Consider the following 19,188-nt stretch of genomic DNA (forward strand, 5'->3'; position numbering starts at 1 on the left):
TGAACTCTGAATTTCGGATGACGAAAAAAAGTTGTGGATACAGAACACGAAAAAGGTAAAATAGGGGTTTACCTTGTCTGGGGCTCGTTTGACCTTCAAAATGATTCGTTTGGGATATGGTTATCAACCTCTCCATAGGTAAGGTCTAAGCAGACTTTTGTGTATATTTTTGGAAAAAATAATCTTGAAATTCCGAATGACCAAAAAAGATGGTGGACTATAGCACACGAAAATTATGAAAATAGGGGGTCTACCTGCTCTAGGGCTCGTTTGACCTTTAAAATGGTTTTTCTAGCCGTGGTGACCAACTTTTCCATTAAAAAGGTCTTAACAGATGTCCATGTAAATTTTTGGCAAAAGTGAACTCAGAATTCTGGATGACCAAACAAGATGGTAACTATACCACACGAAAATTGGCAAAATGGGGGTTTATCTGTTCTAGGGCTCGTTTGACCTTTAATATGCGTCGTTTTGGCCATGGTGAGAAATAAAACCGATATACAAGGTCTTTACGGACATCCACGTAAATTTATTGCAAAAATAAACTCGGATTTCCGGATTACCAAAAAAGATAGTGAACTATAGCACACGAAAATTGGTAAAATGAGAGGTTTACCTACTCTAGGACTCGTTTGATCTTGAGAATGGGTTGTTTTGGTTGTGGTAACAAAAAATATCCATATATAAGATCTTAGCAAACATCTTTGTAATGTTTTGGATAAAAAAGAAATCAGAATTCTTGATGACCAAAAACAAAGGTGGAATATAGCACACAAAAATTAGCAAACTGAGGGTTTATTTGCTCTTGGGCTCTTTTGACCTTGGAAATGGACCGTTTTGGTCATGGTGAAAACCGGCTCCATAGATAAGGTCTTAACAGACGTTTTTCTACATATTAGAAAAAATGAACTTGGAATTCTGGGAGACCAATAAAGATGGTGGATGATAGAACACGAAAATAGGCAAAATGGGGGGTTCACCTTGTTTGGGGCTCGTTTGACATTGAAATGGCTCGTTTTGGATGTTGTGACCAACCGAATCCATATATAAGTTCTAAACGGACGTTCGTGTAAACTTTTGACAAAAAGGATATTGGAATTCTTAATAACCAAAAAAGATGGTGAACTATAGCACACGAAAATTGGTAAAATAGGGGGTTTACCTACTATAGAGGTCATTTGACCTTGAAAATGGGTCATTTTGGCCGTGGTGATCAACCGGACCCATAGATGAGGTCTTCATAAATGTCTGTGTAAATTCGTGGCAAAATTAAACTCGGAATTTTGGATAACCAAAAAAGATGGTAACTGTACCACATGATAATTGGCAAAATGCTCTAGAGCTCATTTAACCTTTAATATTGTTGTTTTAGCCGTGGTGACAGACCGACTTTATAGATAAGGTCTTAACGGACGTTCGTGTAAATTTTTTGCAAAAATGAACTCGGAATTACGGATGACCAAAAAATATGGTGGATTATAATACACGAAAATGGAAAAATTGTGGGTTTACCTGCTATGGGCTCGTTTGACTTTGAAAATGGGTGTTTTTTTGTCGTGGTGACCAACCGGCTCCATAGATAAGGTCTTAATGGACATTCTGTAAAATTTTGGAAAAAAATGAACTCAAAATTTAGGATGACCAAAAAAGATGGTGGGCTATAGCACACGAAAATCGGCAAAAAGATTGAAGGTTTACCTGCTATGGGGCTCGTTTGAACTTGAAAATGGATCGTTTTGGCCGTGGTGACCAACCCACTCCATAGATTAAGTCTAAAAAGACGTTTGTGCAAATTTTTGGAGAAAATGAACTTGAATTTATGGATGACTAAAAAAGATGGTGGACTATAGCACATGAATATCAGCAAAATATAGGGTTGACCTGCTCTAGAGGTACTTTGACCTTGAAAATGGGTTGTTTTAGTCATGGTGACCAACCAACTCCATACATAAGGACTTAACGAATTAAATTAACTCAAATTTCTAGATGACAACAAAAGATGGTGGACTATACACAGAAATCGACAAAACAAGAGGTTTACCTACTCTAAGTTCGTTTGACCTTGAAAATGGGTCATTTTGACCGAGGTGACCAACTAGATCCATAGATAAGGTTTTAACGGACGTCCATGTAAATTTTTGGAAAAAAATGAACTTGGATTCTGGATTACCAAAGAAGATGGTGGATTATAGCATACGAAAATCAGCAAAATGGGGGTTTACCTGGTTAGGGGCTCATTGACCTTGAAAATGGGACGTTTAAGCTGTGGTGACAAACCGGATCCATAGATAAGGTCTTAATGGACGTACATGTAAATTTTTTTCAAAAATAATCTCAGAATTCTTGATGAACAAAAAAATAGTGGACAATAGGACACTAAATCGGCATAATGGGGGGTTTACTTTCTCTGGGCTCGTTTGACCTTGAAAATGATTAATTTTGGTTGTGGTGACCAACTGGCTACATATATAAGGTTTTAACAGACGTCTGTATAAATTTTTAGCAAAAATAAACTCGAAATTCAAGATGACCAAAATAGATAGTGGACTATAACACATGAAAATGGGCAAAATTGGGGATTTACCTGCTCGGGGGCTCGTTTGACCTTGAAAATGCGACGTTTTGACCGTGGTGACAGACCGTATCCATATATATGGTCTTAATAAACGACCGTGTCAAGAATCTAGTTAAGAATAAAGGGACATTTTAAAATTGAATTATTACTTAATATTAATATATTTTTTTCATTTTTTGGACTAATTAAAAAGAAAAGTAACTAATATATATATATATATATGACAGAGATACTGTTTGAGAAACTATACAAAAAATACTCCCTATATATACTAGGGTTCCAGTTAGAGTGTAAAAAGATTGATCAGAATTGAGATGAACATTGATATTAACGCTCCAGGTAGTGAGATTTCTTCTTTTTATTCTGATCATTACCTGTACTTATCTTTTTTTATTTACTTTTACCTTTTATTTTACACTATTTGTATTACTAGATAGTCGTAGAAAATTGTAGTGGATCTTCGATTGGGAATGTAGGATTTGAAATCTTTAGGTGTTGTTTATGGGATATCACACTGGAGAAGGGTTTAGTTTATGCGAACCCTGAGGTAGAATGGGTGGGTTTTGGTAAGGAAAAGTTATCCTTTAAGCATCACAATTAGGATCTTCCATTGGGAATGTAGGATTTGAAATTTTCATGTGTGGTTTGTGGGATATCGCACTGGAGAAGGGTTTAGCTTATGCAAACCTACAGGTAGAATGTGTGGATTTTGTTATGGACAAGTTATCCTTTCAGGATCCCAATTAGGATCAAACTGTAAGTTGCAATTTTCAAAAGTAAATCCACTTAGTTTTTTGGAGACCATTTTCTCTGACTTATATAAATTGAAAAATGGATGTCTAATACAACAAAACTTAATACTAATTAAATCTAAGATAGCTTGAAGGAGTGGATATCCATGTCGAATATGCATAGGAGAAGATCAAAATTAGAGAAGAAGGGAGAGAAAAATAAGGAAGGAATTGAATTACCAAAAGTTTATTGTTGAATTCTCTCTCCTTTTGTATTGAGTTTATATCAACATTCAGATAATATGGCGAGATCTTGACTCTTCGGCTTCATTATTTGAGATTTAATCTTGGTCGATTATTTGCCAAGTAGTTACTCTCCTTCGGTGTTTCAGCTTCGAATTAAGCTATACTAAGTAATCTCAATTAGTTGTCCCAGATCCCTTGTACATCTTAGGTGTACTCCTACCAATGAAGTCTCTTCCTAGATCTCAGTTTAATAGAGGCACATCTTGCTTGAACATAGACTGTTGGCTCAAAAGAAAAGTAAAAAATTGATTGTAATAACAATACCATCCAACAAAGGTGCATTTATGAAGGGCAATCAAATTTTGTGACGGTGGTTCGTACTTTTATAATAGTACATATTAAAAGATAGAAGTATTAAAATAAATCAAAATTTCCATAAAAGTGGAAGCTTAATTTTCTTAGACATGTACATCTGGATGGAAGATTGTGGCGTAGTGGTCAATGAAGTGGTTGAAAATCATGAGGTCTAATGTGCGAATCCCAGCAAAGAAGAAAAAACATGTAATGACATTTTCCATCTTTCATAGCCTTAGTGGACAGAGTTACGTAGTACTTATTGCTGGTGGGAGGTAGTATGCTTGAAATATTTAACACTGTCATCACTTTTTTCTTTACTTATATCTCCATTTGCATTCTCTTTATAGCATATGTACATTCTACAGTACAGACGGAAAACGCAAACAGAACTGATTGGCAGGAAGAGCTTTACGAAAAGGTATGATTTGCAATGGTACTCTTTATTTGTACAAGATTTTGAAAACTGTGGAAATTTGATATGTGGATTTTGATAAAATGGCTGGTTATAACATTATTAGAAATAGCTGAATGTTTCAAAATATTTCCTTTGATTATAGAGTAATAGAAGAGGTTTACCATACCAAATGAACAACTAAATTCATGACCATACCCCTCCATGCAAGATGCTTTATGTATTCCATTTCTTAGAGGTAATAGAAATCTAAGCATGTTAACAGGTAACTTCTTAGAAACGAACATGAATACTCACTGTGTTGGTGCTCTGTATAAGCCCGTGTTGGTCCCATATTTTTATCGACAACAAATTAATTTCACATGCCCTAAAATAATTTAGAAATGAAGTATATTTTGATAAATTAACTGATTAGAGAAAATTATTTATTGAGTGCTAAGATCATATGTCTGTAAGTTCGGGTCAATCTTCTTCATGGCATGTCACCACAATCTTTAATTGCGAATTTGAGGGATAAACCTATTTGTGCAAGAAGTATATACATGAATATATTGGTATAAGATGTTTTTTTGTGAAAAGACATCCGTTCATTTGTATCAATATATTTTTTCTATTTTTAATTTTATTTCTTATTATAGAGAAATCCAATGCTTCCGTCTTCAAAACTCAGTCTTATCTACTTACATCGCTGACTTAGCTAGTAATAAGTTGGAATACTTCAATTTCTCCAAGAATAAACATATAACACTAACATTCGTTGTATTCTCCATCCCATTGTTATTCACTTCTGAAGCCAACTACAATGTTATTATTTTATTGTTTATCCTCTTTTGACCTCATTGATGATAAAGGTGTAAAGTTAAAAAAAGAAATGATTGCCATTAAATAGTGTTATATCTCACAACCTAACTTTAAAAAAGTATATTCTAGTCCTCCTGGTTGTGCTGGTCTATGATCACATTGAGGAAGTTTCATTCTTGATTTTAGCACCAAGAGGCTAAAGGAAGCAAAGTTCAGTAACTTAGTTCTACTTCACTTTTAACCTTTTTATCTAGAAGGTTCTTTTGTGACGATTTTCTTGTTTTGTTCTCAATTGTATCGTACAGTTGATCTAATTATCACCTAACCATGTGGGAATGCATTCTTCACATTTATGCAATTGACTTATTGAATTATTTATACAGATTAAGTCTATGAAGGAGATGTATTTATCAGATATCAATGATTTATACGAGAAAATTACTTCTAAAGTGCAGCAGGTATGTCAATAACATCCCTTTAATTGTTTCATCATTGTTTAAAATTTTGGTTGGCTCTCTTGCAAGTTCCATAAAATGACACACCATCATTTGCATATTGCATGCCCCAAGGTGTAATTCATATTGTGTTGTATTACTTATTTCCTTATTTGAAACTCCTCAAACTGGGAACTGATGCAGAAAGCTCAAGACACTATATTAGCGTTATTTCTTCTTTGGTTCCTTTCCTGTTGATTGTCATCATGAGAAAAAGAAAAGAATTAAGTATTCCCTAATTTTTTCGGGAAAGCGCTTGATTTATCTGAATCTAAAAGCACTTGAGTCAACATTCTGCTGCATTGTGTGAACCTTCCGCACTATGTTATTTTTCTCAATATGTAATTTTTTCAACTATGTTATTTGTCCCCTTTTTTTCTTGATTTTATTCAGGACTCTCTTTGTCAGAGTCTTCCAAATGAGAGAACTGAAGAACTCAAGATGTTCAAGATGACTCTGGAACGAATTATGATTTTCTTGCAGCTTAACAAAGATGATATTAATCTTTGTCACAAGGAGAAACTGCGTTCGGTTGAGAAGCACATAAGTTTCTTTCTAATAGGCAAAAATCTGCACATGCCTACTTCTTCTGCATTGCAGGGGTAACTTCCTCAGGATCCCATCCATACAAGTTAGGTAGGCAGTCCGAACTTGTTTGTATAATTCAATTGTTTTCACCTTGTCGAAGTTGTTTTCCTCTTGTGTTAACATGCATCTACATTTCGAGTAGAGTTTTTTTATTTCTTTAGGGGGAGCTTGATTACATAGAACTTGTGATTATTTTCCTAGTTTAAATCTCTTAAGTTATCACTGATATCTCGTGCTACTTCTACTTTATTCTAAGGTCTCATGTCTTTAAATAGGAAGGTATGGAGATCAAAGATTAGAGAAGGTTAGTAGGGAGTCGAGTGTTGTTGTACTTCTAATAGTATGATTTAGGTGGCTCGTAGTTTCTTTTTCCAACTACTGCTTATATTACTTGAAAATAGGACTCAATCAAAACTGACCTTATATGAGAGAATCAACAAATCAAAAGAACGATAAAAGACTGAAATATAAGATAGAGAAGAAGGGGGATGAAAAGCTCAGATTCTCAAAATTGGGGATGAGAGACTCGGAAAATTTCCATAACAATAAATCCCTACATTATCTTACTACTATCAGATTCCTTCACATTTTTTTCCCATCCTTTAATTCGAAATTAGTTAATGTTTTTGGACTTCTCTTAGCTCGTGTGATGTGCCTAGCTGGCACAATTGGTTCAGCCACATTGGCCTCCACCTCACTATTTTCATTTATAACACCTATGTGTATTAATATGTGTTGCTACACTTGTTTCGTACATTGCTACTTTGTTTTTTTTTCTTACTTTGTTGCGTTTGTTACATTTTTTTTGTGTGTCAGAGGTCTATCCGAAACAACGGATCTACTATAGGGATTGAGTACATCCTACCCTCCCCAGATCCCACTTGTTTAATTACATGGTTGTGATGTTTTTGGTCTCCTCAGTTTCGTTCTAAGATTTTGTGTGCAAAGTTAATGATTTGTCTTAATTTAATCGTATGTTACTCATCATATCTTGCACGTTATATCCAATGCAGGCACAATATACATATGCACTCCATCCGCCTATGCTGGATTCCCGTGGGCAAGATATTGCTTCTGAGTTTGATAGGATTCTGCATTTTATTTATTAACTGGTAGTCATGACGGATTGTGTCAAGTATGGAATGGTTTTGAAATGTTTGGTATTCATAGATTGAGCTCTGGTACAAAACTTGATGAGCATTGAGAACATATAAAGTGTTTGTGAACCCATGCACCCTCTCTGGATTATGTAAAGTACTTGTGAACCAACTTATGCATCATTTCCCTAAATTATATAGAAAGTACTGCAACTATAATGATAAATTACTTAAATTTTATGTGGGAATCGTACTAAAATTTGAAATATCCATCCTCAAAATTTTCTTTTGAATCTTTAGCAACACTACAAACAAAGGCCACATTTTTCAAAAAAAAAAATATTGGCGTATCTTTTTATTTTTTTCTTCAATTTATTCTTATGATTTGTGAAGTGTGATTCCTTCAATGATGATGATATTTTAATCGTTTTCAAAATATAAATTTCTTAATGAACCATTATAAGCTGATTTTTCTTTTGTGATAATAATATTAATTATAGTTTTTTTCTCAAGTCATTGTTTTGGAAAAAAATTATAGCATTTGTTACGCCCCCTAAAGCTAAAGACTAAACTAGAGCCTATAGTGACCTTAATGGAGTCAAACGTAATGAGTAGAGTCGTAAAATAGCCTCTGTTACTTAGTACTAATGTTTTTGGGTAAAAAGTCAAGGCATGACCCCCCAAGGACCCCCACCCCTCGAGGGTCCTTGTTGAGATATTTGTCATAGTTCAAATATGGCTTGCTACAATTCAAATTATCTTTCACATTGTCTGTATATAACCTCCGAAGAATTTCTTGAATAAACGTATATGCATATATATTTTAAAATATTATCAAATTATTAATGACCATCAAAATTTAATTTTCTTTTTCTTAAAATAAACAATCGAACGCTGCCAAAAAAATAGTAATTGGTTTCGTAGAATGTTTTTTAATAATGACTGAAGTCATGTTATGAATTAATGAAATACTATTAAGTAAATATATGTCGTTGCTACAATCCAATTTCGAAAAATGAATGGTTTCGAAGCCGGTTTCGCAACTTTGGTCAATTTTAGTTAGATTTTTTTTTTTGGAGAAATAGTAATTTTAGGAGTCGCCACTCAATCTTTTAGAAAGGGTTTAGGCACCTTAGAGAATCCGCTAACTCGCGGTTGACCGACGAATTTTAGAAGCTTGGCTATTAGTGTAAAAAATTTAAATTACTTGAAAAAAAACTTACTTATTTATCATTATTATTTTTAAAAAATGAGAAATCTTTTGATACTTGTACATAATTGTATTATCCCAAATAATGAAATAATCCAAATATTAAAGTGCCAAAAAGTAAAACTATAACTTAACAATTTATCCTAGTAAAGTTTTGAGTCTTATAAACAACACATTAACTTAAACATGGATTTGAAAGCTAAATACTAACTATGAAAGAATATAAATAATTCTCGAGTTAGTCTCGAAGCTTAGATCGTCTAACTTAAAAGAAATTGAAAATTCAAATATTTAAATAAACAACTAACGAAATAAAGAGTTATTTAGAAACTTACAAGGATTCATATAAGTTAGATAAAATAAAAGTTAGAAGTTAACAGAAAATATCACAAAATCACGATATCATGAAAACAAAGTGCGAATATAACTTGGACAGTTATAAGTCCACTTTGCTGCTTCTTGTTCGCTGTTTGATGTTATTTCCGAACTTCTTAAGTCCGAAAAATGCTATTTCCAGCCCTTTGAGGCTGCTGCAAATCTGCTTTACTTTGATCAAATTGGCCAAAATACTAGCTTCCCTTACGCAATTTTGATGAAGATCGACTCAAATAGAGGAGGATGCAAGAGATGGGGAGTCGGTTGGACTCAACTGGAGAAAGTTTAGCAAAACAATCAAGTAGAAAACTAATGAAGCTTAATGAAAAGCAAATGATAAATTCAATCAAATATTAGGAGTTATGTTCAGGAAGTCAAAACAATACATATGAAGCTACAGAAAGATAGGACTATATGTACTTGCAACTCAAAATTTCCAGTAAACAAAAGCGTGCAGAAAGTTGTAAAGAATAAATAAATAAGATATCTGCCAACTTTTGTCTAATATGATTCAACATAGATAAACAAAAAGGCAAGTCCATCACATATATCTCTCAGCTAATCCATTCAATAATTAAATTAAGACTAACTTTTTTCAGAAAACATTGTTAAAACTGAAGAAACCTATCCCGTAGAACAAGAACCAGGTTCTTGTAAGTTGGTTTAAGTCAGAACACAAACACTTGTTAAATTAAAAACCTTCCTCAATGAAGGAAGGAAAAACCTCGTTTTATTAAATCAACTAGATGATTTTTTATGATCACAACTCAATAATCAATAACCTCACCACTACAACAACTCTCGATTAACTAGTTAAAACAATAACACTAGATTGTAACTAAATTAATCCCAAGTAACATAGAAAAGGAATTAAACCATAAATCTAGCAGGTGCAAGATAGTTGAACTAATCTACACAAAACATGAGATGTGTAGGACTACAAAAAAAAAAACTAGCAGTTAATCTCAACAGATCCATATATGTTTAAAGATAAACGAATTTAAATGCAATTTGATCAAAGTTTTAACCAATTTTAATTTATTTTATAAGAAAAACGAACAGAGACAAGGAAAATACTTGATAATCTTGCAGCAAAATAATTTGCCAAATTCAAACAAGGATCTCATTACAGTTAATCGATCACATAAGACAACTTAAGATCACTCAACATATGTTATTATTTAAACAGACAAGAGACTTATGTTTAACCTGGAAAACAGAACAAAAAATGAGAATGAACTAACACCAAGGAAGATCAACGACAAATAATAAATGCAAAGGATTGCAATTTAAAGAAGAAATAACAAATTTCTACTCTAAAAAAATTTACTCTAAAATATCAAGAGAACTCAAAAATGACTAAAAATATAATGAACACTTTTCTGTGAACTTTAAAGAATCTGAAAATAATAACATGCAACACAAGCTTTCTTCTCTAAACTATTGCCCAAAATAAGACATCAAACTTATACACACATGGAACAAGACATTAAAGGAATAAAACTAAGACAAACTTGAAAGAAAACCTGTACAAACTTCTATCCATATTGTACTTCAATCAAGACAAATAAACTTCAACAAGAAACAACTTGTGGCAAAAAACAGAACAAACTTTTGCAACACGACAAAGGAGAAACTTTAGAACTAACGAGGATCAACATAGTATTCTCAGACCAAGCAACCTAATATTAAAAAATACGCCAATAGCAAGAAATCTACACAAATGAATATAAGAGGGTTGAGTGAAACAAGAAGCTCGATTGAATTGAAATGCAAGGTGAGAACATGAATGGAAGTTAATCCTAATAGAACCAATGAGTGATATTAATTCTAATTTCTAGGCGGACAGTAGAAAAGTGGAGAACTAACTATAAGGTCTACACATAATGGAGGTACAGATGAGTCCAACAAGAGGAACACAAATGCAAAAAAAAAAAACATAAGAATTTGTTAATAACTAGAAATACAAATTTAGCTAGGTGAAGCAGGTTTCATGAAGTTACAAATTCAAACCAGATGTTCACAATGCTAGTCTATATTCTCTTCAAATCAAAGATGGAAAACAGTTTGTTAACTAGACAAAGAAAGAGAAGAGCTCAGCCTGAACTAAGACAACTTTTAACCAAAAGAAAGATAATCAAACTGCCAACTCTGGATTGAGACGGACTTATTCCATATGAAGAAACCGATAATACAGTAAGCAACAAATTTTGAAAGAAGAACAGGAACCAGAAAATGATTCAAATAGAGGAGGGGAACAAGAACATATCTCGACTACAATAATTCAAATTACGTAAGAATGTAAACTACTTCTACAAGTTTTAAGTGAACATGATGAGAAGTTATTAAAACACATCTAAACGAGAAAGAAAACAATCAAACACAAGTAATCATTGGAGGCAACAGAACAACGCAGCCATCAAACTCAATGTTGAAACCAAAGACATAAAAAATGGGAACTCACAGAAATGCTGTGAGCTGAGAGAATAACAAGCTAAGAGGGTCATACACATACTAAAAGGAAGCTTAGCAAATTTTAACACACAATCTGATAGGCAGCCCGAAGATGAACCAAATAAAATGAGAAGCACAACATTCCAAAGACCATAAGAAGATTAACAATGAACAAAGAAAGAACAAAACTCTACACATTAATACTACTAAACAAAACAAGAAAGAAACCATCAACATTTAAGCTACCAAGGACGTAATTAAACTGAAGAAGACACGAAAATAATTCCTAAACTAAAGTAATAACGACCAAACTAATAGAATCTGGTATTTTGATGATAGACAAGAAATGCAAATACTAATGCAATAATTTTCGTAGCCAATTAACACAGTATCGTAGCCAGTATTGCAGCCATCAGTGAAGATACAAGTTGATATAAATAAGGAAACCTTAATATATTTTATTAAGTCAGGAAGTTGTATATAAAAAGGATTGTACAATAAAAGGTAAAATCAGTACTCCTTGTTTAACTACAATTACAATTTCCTTACCTTATTTGATAAGGATTCAAGACGCAAGAAAGCAGCAGGAATATCTATAAAGGGAGATCAAACGCAGAAGAGCAAAACACGACTTTTACATAGAGAGAACAGCTAGAGTTATTCATCAAGTAAAAGCCTTCAAGATCGATAGGTTTTGCTAATTTTAAAGAAATTCTTAAGTTAGAAAGTCTTGAAGAAGTTCTTGAGTTAGAAAGTCTTGAACGTGCAAAACTATTTTCTTGATTCATTGTTGAGTTGGTAGTTATGTTTTTGTGCAAGAAGTGGGTTTGGCTTTTGTAGAGCTGAGCTTTGGTGAGGTTGTAATAAAAGGTGGATTTGGCTTTTGAAATAGAAGTAGTCGATTATAGTTAATCGAGAGTTGTTGTAGTGGTAAGGTTATTGATAACATAAAATTATCTAGTTGAATTAATAAAATGAGGTTTTTCTTCCTTGATTGAGGAAGGTTTTTAATTTAACAAGTGTTTGTGTTCGGACTTTAACAAACTTACTTGGATAAGTTACCTGATTCTGGGCAGTGAACCGGGACCACAAGTTGAAAAGACGACACTACCTCTTCAACTCCAAAAGCCACACAACATTTTAAAATTTTCAACTATGGAACCAAGAATTCCCAAAAAAAATTTGAGTACTCTTTGGACTCCAAATCCCCCTTTTGAACACTGAATAAGAAGACTATTTATAAGGGTAAATCGGAAAGGAAAAAAGGGTCTGGATCGATGTGGGAGAATCCCAAATTCAAAAGCTATCATCGTACCAATTGCCAAAAAAAATGAAGAGGACCGCTTGATTAAAAGAGCAAAGGACGAAGGAGGAATTGTGATGCAAACACCTGGATTTTCTCCAATGGTCTGGTACGACTACGAATGGATTAGGACAGACGCGAAGCCACACACGTGATTTGGATGCTCATGATTGTAGCGTTTCTGAGTTTCTTGTTCGTTGTTGGGTTTTTTCACATCTATAAAAGACTCTAGGGTCGTTGAATTTGTGGGAAGAAAAAGATACAGGGTCGGGTTGGGTATTTAGTATTGTATTGTTGGATTGTGAACTGAGAAATGGTCCTGGGTTTTGAGGAATAATTCGTAATGGGCTGCGCAGGAAGGGTTGAATACGGCCCAGAATTAGTCTTAAAGAATTGCAACTCAAGTTAAAGGGGGATGACTATATTTGCAATTAAACAGATAACTAATTGAGGTTGAAAATTTAATGGATTTGAAATCAATAGGTAAATTCGGCCAAATCTTAATCAAGACGAAGTCAAACAAAATTTATTGACAAACTTCTTAAACTTAACGAAAATGATATAATTAACCTAATCATAAACTAACTGGTTTAAAAATTATAAACATAGTTTAAACTAAACTAATTCAATGAAATACTTACTAAAAATTATATTCTCTTTTTGAGATAATTTTCAAAATATTTATAAAATATGCTTATTATATAAAAAATTATATATATATAAAATATATATATTACTTAAAAATTATATATATGTTAAAAACTAATTAAAATATTTTGAATTTGATAAAGTTAGTTATTTCAAGTCGTTTGAAAATTATGAAACTCGAAATTTAATTCCAATCATGGGAAGTCGAAATTGGGTGTCAACAGTCGTACTTAGAAGGATTTTCGTATTTTGTTTTGTTATTTCTATCACCAAATTCACCAGTTTTACGTTAATAGACATCCTACATCAATTGTATTATGTATATAGGTGAATATCTTTATTGATATGCATAATACATAGTGAATCCCTTCATATACCTAATCCTCTATTTTATATTATGTTCTGTTATCTCCGTCACAAAATTCATTGTTTTCTTCTACTAGAATTACGCTTAATGCTTACGCATCCATAAATTTCAAGTAGCATCAATACGTACCTTATGGTACAATATAAACCTTGCAACATGACATATTTTGTTTTGTTATTCCCATCACCAATTTCACCAGTCTTTTATTGACTCTTGATCTACTGCAATTGTTTTTCTTTATCGAGCTTTAGGACTAAAAGCTCATGCACAAAAAATTTAAGTAATACACATCATCATTAGTGTCAAAGCCGATATATTAAAAAAGAGTCAACTATCACCAGTTCAGTGAAAATTATAGATACTATGTGTTGTGTTTAATCCCTAAATATTATATCAAATGATTAAAACGATCCATATTCATATTTTTTCTATAAAAATTACCCCTCATAAAAAAGAATTTGTCGAATACTTCAAATAAATCCTGAAATCACGTTTTGAATTAATAAAATAATATTGAGTGAATATATGTTGTAATTAGAAAGATTCGCAGTATTTTGTTTTATTATTTCCATCACAAATTTAACAGTTTTACGTTAATAGTCAACATATATACTGTTACCATCTTCCTCTATCGTTGCTTAGCACTAAAATCTCATGCACATAAAGTTTCAATAATATTCATCATCATCAATGACATAACAACATGTATTTACAAGGTGTCAACTGATACCTTTTCACTGAAAAAATATATTTTGTAGATATCTGAAAAGTTTTATCACGACAATAAAATCAGCTTTTAGCGACAAAAATATACAATTTACAAAAAAATGCTAAAATATTTACCAGTATTAGTTATTTTTTATTATATCCAATGTCGTTAAATGCTCTAGGACATTTACAAAGTGTGTTAATTGTCGTTATATTTAGTGGTAATTAAGCTATCATAGTTAATTAATTGCAGCTAAAGATCATTTTTAGTGTACTAACATAGTATGTATTGAATCCCTTTATATATTTACTCGTATATTTTGTCAAATTTTGTTTTTGTTATTTACACTTACAAAATTAGTCGATTTTACATTAGTAGTCAACCTACTGCAATCGTTTTCCTCTAACAAGGATTAGGATTGAGCTCATGCCTGTCGTAATATCAATATCTACCTTGTGGTACAATATTAACCTTTCAACATGGTATATATAGTTTTGTTATTCCCATTATCAGGTTCACCAAAAAAAAATTATTGACTATTAACCTAGTGCAATTGTTTTTTTCTATCAAGCCTTAGGACCAAAACTCATTCTTATAAATATTTAGTGGTATGATGCACAAGTAACCCCTCAACCTATGCCCGAAATCTCATCGACACACTTATAACATACTAAGGTCCTATTACCATTTGAACTTATTTTATCAATAATTTTCTACCCCTTTTCGGTCTACGTGGCACTATCTTGTGTGTCCAATGCTGGGTTACTTTTTCTTTCAAGATAGTTCCACGTAGGCCAAAAATGGGTAGAAAATTACTTATAAAATAAGGTTAGGAGGTAATAGGGTCTTAGTATAGTATAATTGTGTCTCTGAGATTTCGGGCATAGGTTGAGGGGGGTATTTATGCATTTTCCCAATATTAAGTAATACACATTCTTATGAGTGGCAAAGCCACATGTATTCAAAAAGAGTAAACTAATACCAGTTCATGAAAAAAGTATATATATTATGTGTTATGTTAATTCGTAAATATTGTATAAAATAATTAATGATGATTCAAATTCATAATTTGAGTGGATTATCTTAAAATTAACTTTCTAGGAAAATATTCAATTAACAAACCTCATTAATTTCTTCTTACTTAAAAAAAAATAGAGGCAATATTCATTGAAGTATTGCACTTAAAAGTCAAATTCAACAACTTTAGTCAAAGTTCAATTGATTGAATTAATAAATATTATCCCAAATGATTAATGACGATTTGAATTCATACTTGAGTGAATTATCTTAGAATTAACTTTCCTGGAAAAAAATTCAATTAATAAACCTCATTGATTTCTTATTACTTAAAAACAAAAAAGGCAATATTAATTTGATTATTGCACTTAAAAGTCAAATTTAGCAACTTTAGTCAAAGTTCAATTGATTTTACTAATAAATATATATAATATGCAATAAAATTTAGTCAACACATTAGTAACTTACATTAAATATCACTATTTCAACCCGTCTATATATAACCTCTGAAACATTTCTTGGAAAAAATATAATTTAAAAAAAATATCAAATGGAAGATCCAACTATCATTGGAAGAGTAGAGTTGTTGGTTTCACCACTTTGTGGAATTCCACAATGAAGAGTTGCCCGTTTTTTAGATCCAATTTCTACTTCAACTGAAGGACCAAATTCGAAAACTCATTCAATCCACATTCCATTTGATCAATCTGAGTGTCCATTGAAAGTCACATTTCGTGGTTGCAATGGATGGAGGAATCAACAAAAGAAATGGAAAGAATGGGTTGAAAAGATGGAGTCTATCCATCGCCCTATATGGATAACTGCGGTAATTTATGGAGCACTAAAAGGTTCAAGTTATAGAGTCCACATCGACGAATATTTAATATTTGGGTTGGTAGAGAGGTGGTCTTGTGAGACTAACAGTTTTATGTTTCCGTAGGGTGAAGCTACTGTTAGTCTTGAAGACATGATGGTTTTGGGAGGGTTTTCTGTTTTGGGTGACTGTGTTAAGCCCCCCTTCAATCCCCTCAGTTGGTAGAGATTGAAGAGTACTTAAGAATGCGGGAAGAGAACTTATCAGACCGAAGACAAATAATAAGAGTAGGTGGTCGAATTACTTCATGAATAGTGGTAAGGACTACGAATATGAAGCTTTTCTTTTCTTTGGTTATCAAGATTTGCGTTTCCGTCTAAAGTAAGTGCTCCTATTTTCTCGATAGCTGTTAATCTAGCTAGAGGTATGCGGCAAGCGCTTGCTCCTACTGTTCTTGCTAGTATATATAGGGACTTGGGCTCGTTGAGAAAGGCTATGATAGAGACAAGTAGAAAAAATAGAGACCTAATTGAGATTCATAAACTTAATCTTTGGTCATCATTGTTCGTTGTTTAAGTCTGGGCTTGGGAGCGGATGGTACCTTTTCAACCAGAGCTATCTCAGAATTACAATATAGTTAGTGGGGTTAGATCTGGCCGATGGCACAATGTGAAACAAACATGTGAAATTAATTTGAGGACTACTATTGACGCATCTGGGGAGATTTTCCTGTGGAGTCCATAGGCCTTGGCTATGGAAGGTTTGTCAATTTTTCCCATGTTTTACAAGGAAATTGAAGAGTGGACAATAGTTGGAGGGCTAAATTTGGCTCAAGAAATGGAGTCTTTCGTTCGATGTTTGAAGGTGTCTAAGCTTGCTGGTTTAGAATGTCAAGACCCTTATCAACCAAATCGGGTAGCAATGCAGTTTGGATATGATCAAGACTTCCCTAAATGGATTCCTCACTTGCCTTCAAGTCCAGAACTTGCCTGGTATAATTACATCATACCTATTGCTTCTGATTTGAGGTTATACTATCCGTCTAGGCTTTTTGAACCGGATGTAACAACACGGTATTTGGAATGGTGGAGAAACGAAACTGATCGTCAAATGGAGAACTACCCTGAAGTTCCTCCTTGTTTTCCTCCCAATTATTGTTGTTAAAATGACAAGAAGAATTACCCTGGTTCGAAGCATATGCATATTTCAGAGGAAACAGTTCACACATCCATTGACGGCTGTGTAGTCCCCCCGCCAGGAAGTATGGAAAGGAGCAAAGCTTCTGTTGTAACAGAAACGTATACCAAAATAACTAAAGGAAATATGGCGATGGGAAACCATTAGAAAGGGAGTGGTACATATGATATGATCGATATTACGAAACTTGAGAGGAGGATTAGAAACCTTGAAAACATCAATTTGGGAAAGGTTCCAATATTCAGGACAAAGTGAAAGCAACATTAAGCTAAAATATAGTGCTAATACAAAGTTTTTGTTTAGTTCATGAAGTTATATATTATATTCTTCTTTATTGCCTAGTACTCAGACACTACTACTAGCTCGTTCTTCTGTTTAGGTCCTTTTGTAACTATATATATCAGGTTTAGTAAAAAATATTCACTTGAATCATGAAGCGTTTGTGGTTTCTAACTATTTAGCTCTATGAAGCGTTTGTGGCTGTTGCAAAAGATATAATCACTAGTATGTTTTTGTTCCCAGACTATCAAATTACTATGAAGGCGGAGTCGGAGATTCTTTATAATTCTCTCCCTCCTTCAATTAAACCAAGTTGAGTGACAAACATATTCTCTTAAGTGTGGAGATTAAAGAATAAATTAACAGGAAAGGGATGACATAATATTGAACTAATTAATTTGGTCATATTCTTGTCTGAAACAGTACTTATTGCTGATAGCCTTGACAAAAAAACAAACTTTTGAGCATGTTTTTGTTTTAGGGAATATTTGCAAGACAGTGATAGAGCTATTTCGCATGATCAATTTATATGCATGGACCAACATGGTATTGTTGATTCCAACTTGTTTGAAATTGAGATGCAGTAGTAGTAGTTATTGTTTCAGTCTTGGTATAATGTTATTTTTCATATTTTGTTTTGTTATTTCCATCATTAAATTCACCAATTTTACGTTAATAGTCAGCCTACTGCAATCGTATTATGTAGATAGGTGAATTTTTTTTATTGATATACGCATTAATTATTGAATCCCTTCATATACTTAATCCTATATTTTCATATTATGTTTTGTTATCTCCGTCACCAAATTCACTGTTTTCCTCTACTGGGGATTAGGGCGTAATGCTTACGCATATGTAAATTTCAAGTAGCATCAATATGTACCTTATGGTACAATATAAACCTTACAACATGACATATTTTGTTTTGTTATTCCCATCACCGAATTCATTATTCTTTTAGTGACTGTTGGCCTACCAAATTCAATGACAGAACGACATGTATTCAAACGTCATTAAGTTGATGAGCTCAAGAGTTATGTTGCTTCACACAGGAGATGCTATACCCAATATGGTACGATTTCAGTTTACATTTTACACTCTCTGATAATATTTTTAAGAATAAAAGTTTATAACAAAGCAGATAAACGTATTGAATTCTCATTTGTTATGTCAAATTTTGCTAATAAATCAAGTCCGACTTTAAAACTAGTTATACTAAGGTGTAAACTTATCTTGAGTGTCTTTATCAACCATTACTGTCTTACCAACGACTGATTCAATTGACAGTAATAATTGTTTTACAAAAAGCATATGAAAATCATTAAAATGGGGGGGAGGGGTATACCTTTTTTGGGGCTCGTTTGACTCTAAAAATAGGTCGTTTTGACCGTGTTGACAAACCGGATACATAGATAAGGTCTTAAAGGACGTTTCTTTAAAATACTGGCAACAATGAATTCAAAATAAGGTTGTTAAAAAATATGGTGGACTATAGCATTTGAAAATCAACAAAA

The 19,188-nt window shown here is 32.8% G+C and overlaps 1 long non-coding RNA gene across 1 annotated transcript; it reads right to left on the bottom strand.

Moving 5' to 3' along the window:
• Positions 1 to 8,786: 8,786 nt before the first annotated feature.
• LOC138347883 (uncharacterized) lies at positions 8,787 to 12,839 on the bottom strand. The gene is made up of 2 exons (XR_011220448.1): positions 12,403 to 12,839; positions 8,787 to 9,160 (listed from the first exon to the last, which is right to left on the bottom strand). It is a non-coding gene; the product is annotated as an uncharacterized lncRNA (long non-coding RNA).
• Between the last annotated feature and the right edge of the window lie 6,349 nt (positions 12,840 to 19,188).

This window comes from Solanum lycopersicum, chromosome 4 (assembly GCF_036512215.1).
Source record: "Solanum lycopersicum chromosome 4, SLM_r2.1".
Taxonomy (NCBI): Eukaryota; Viridiplantae; Streptophyta; class Magnoliopsida; order Solanales; family Solanaceae; genus Solanum; species Solanum lycopersicum.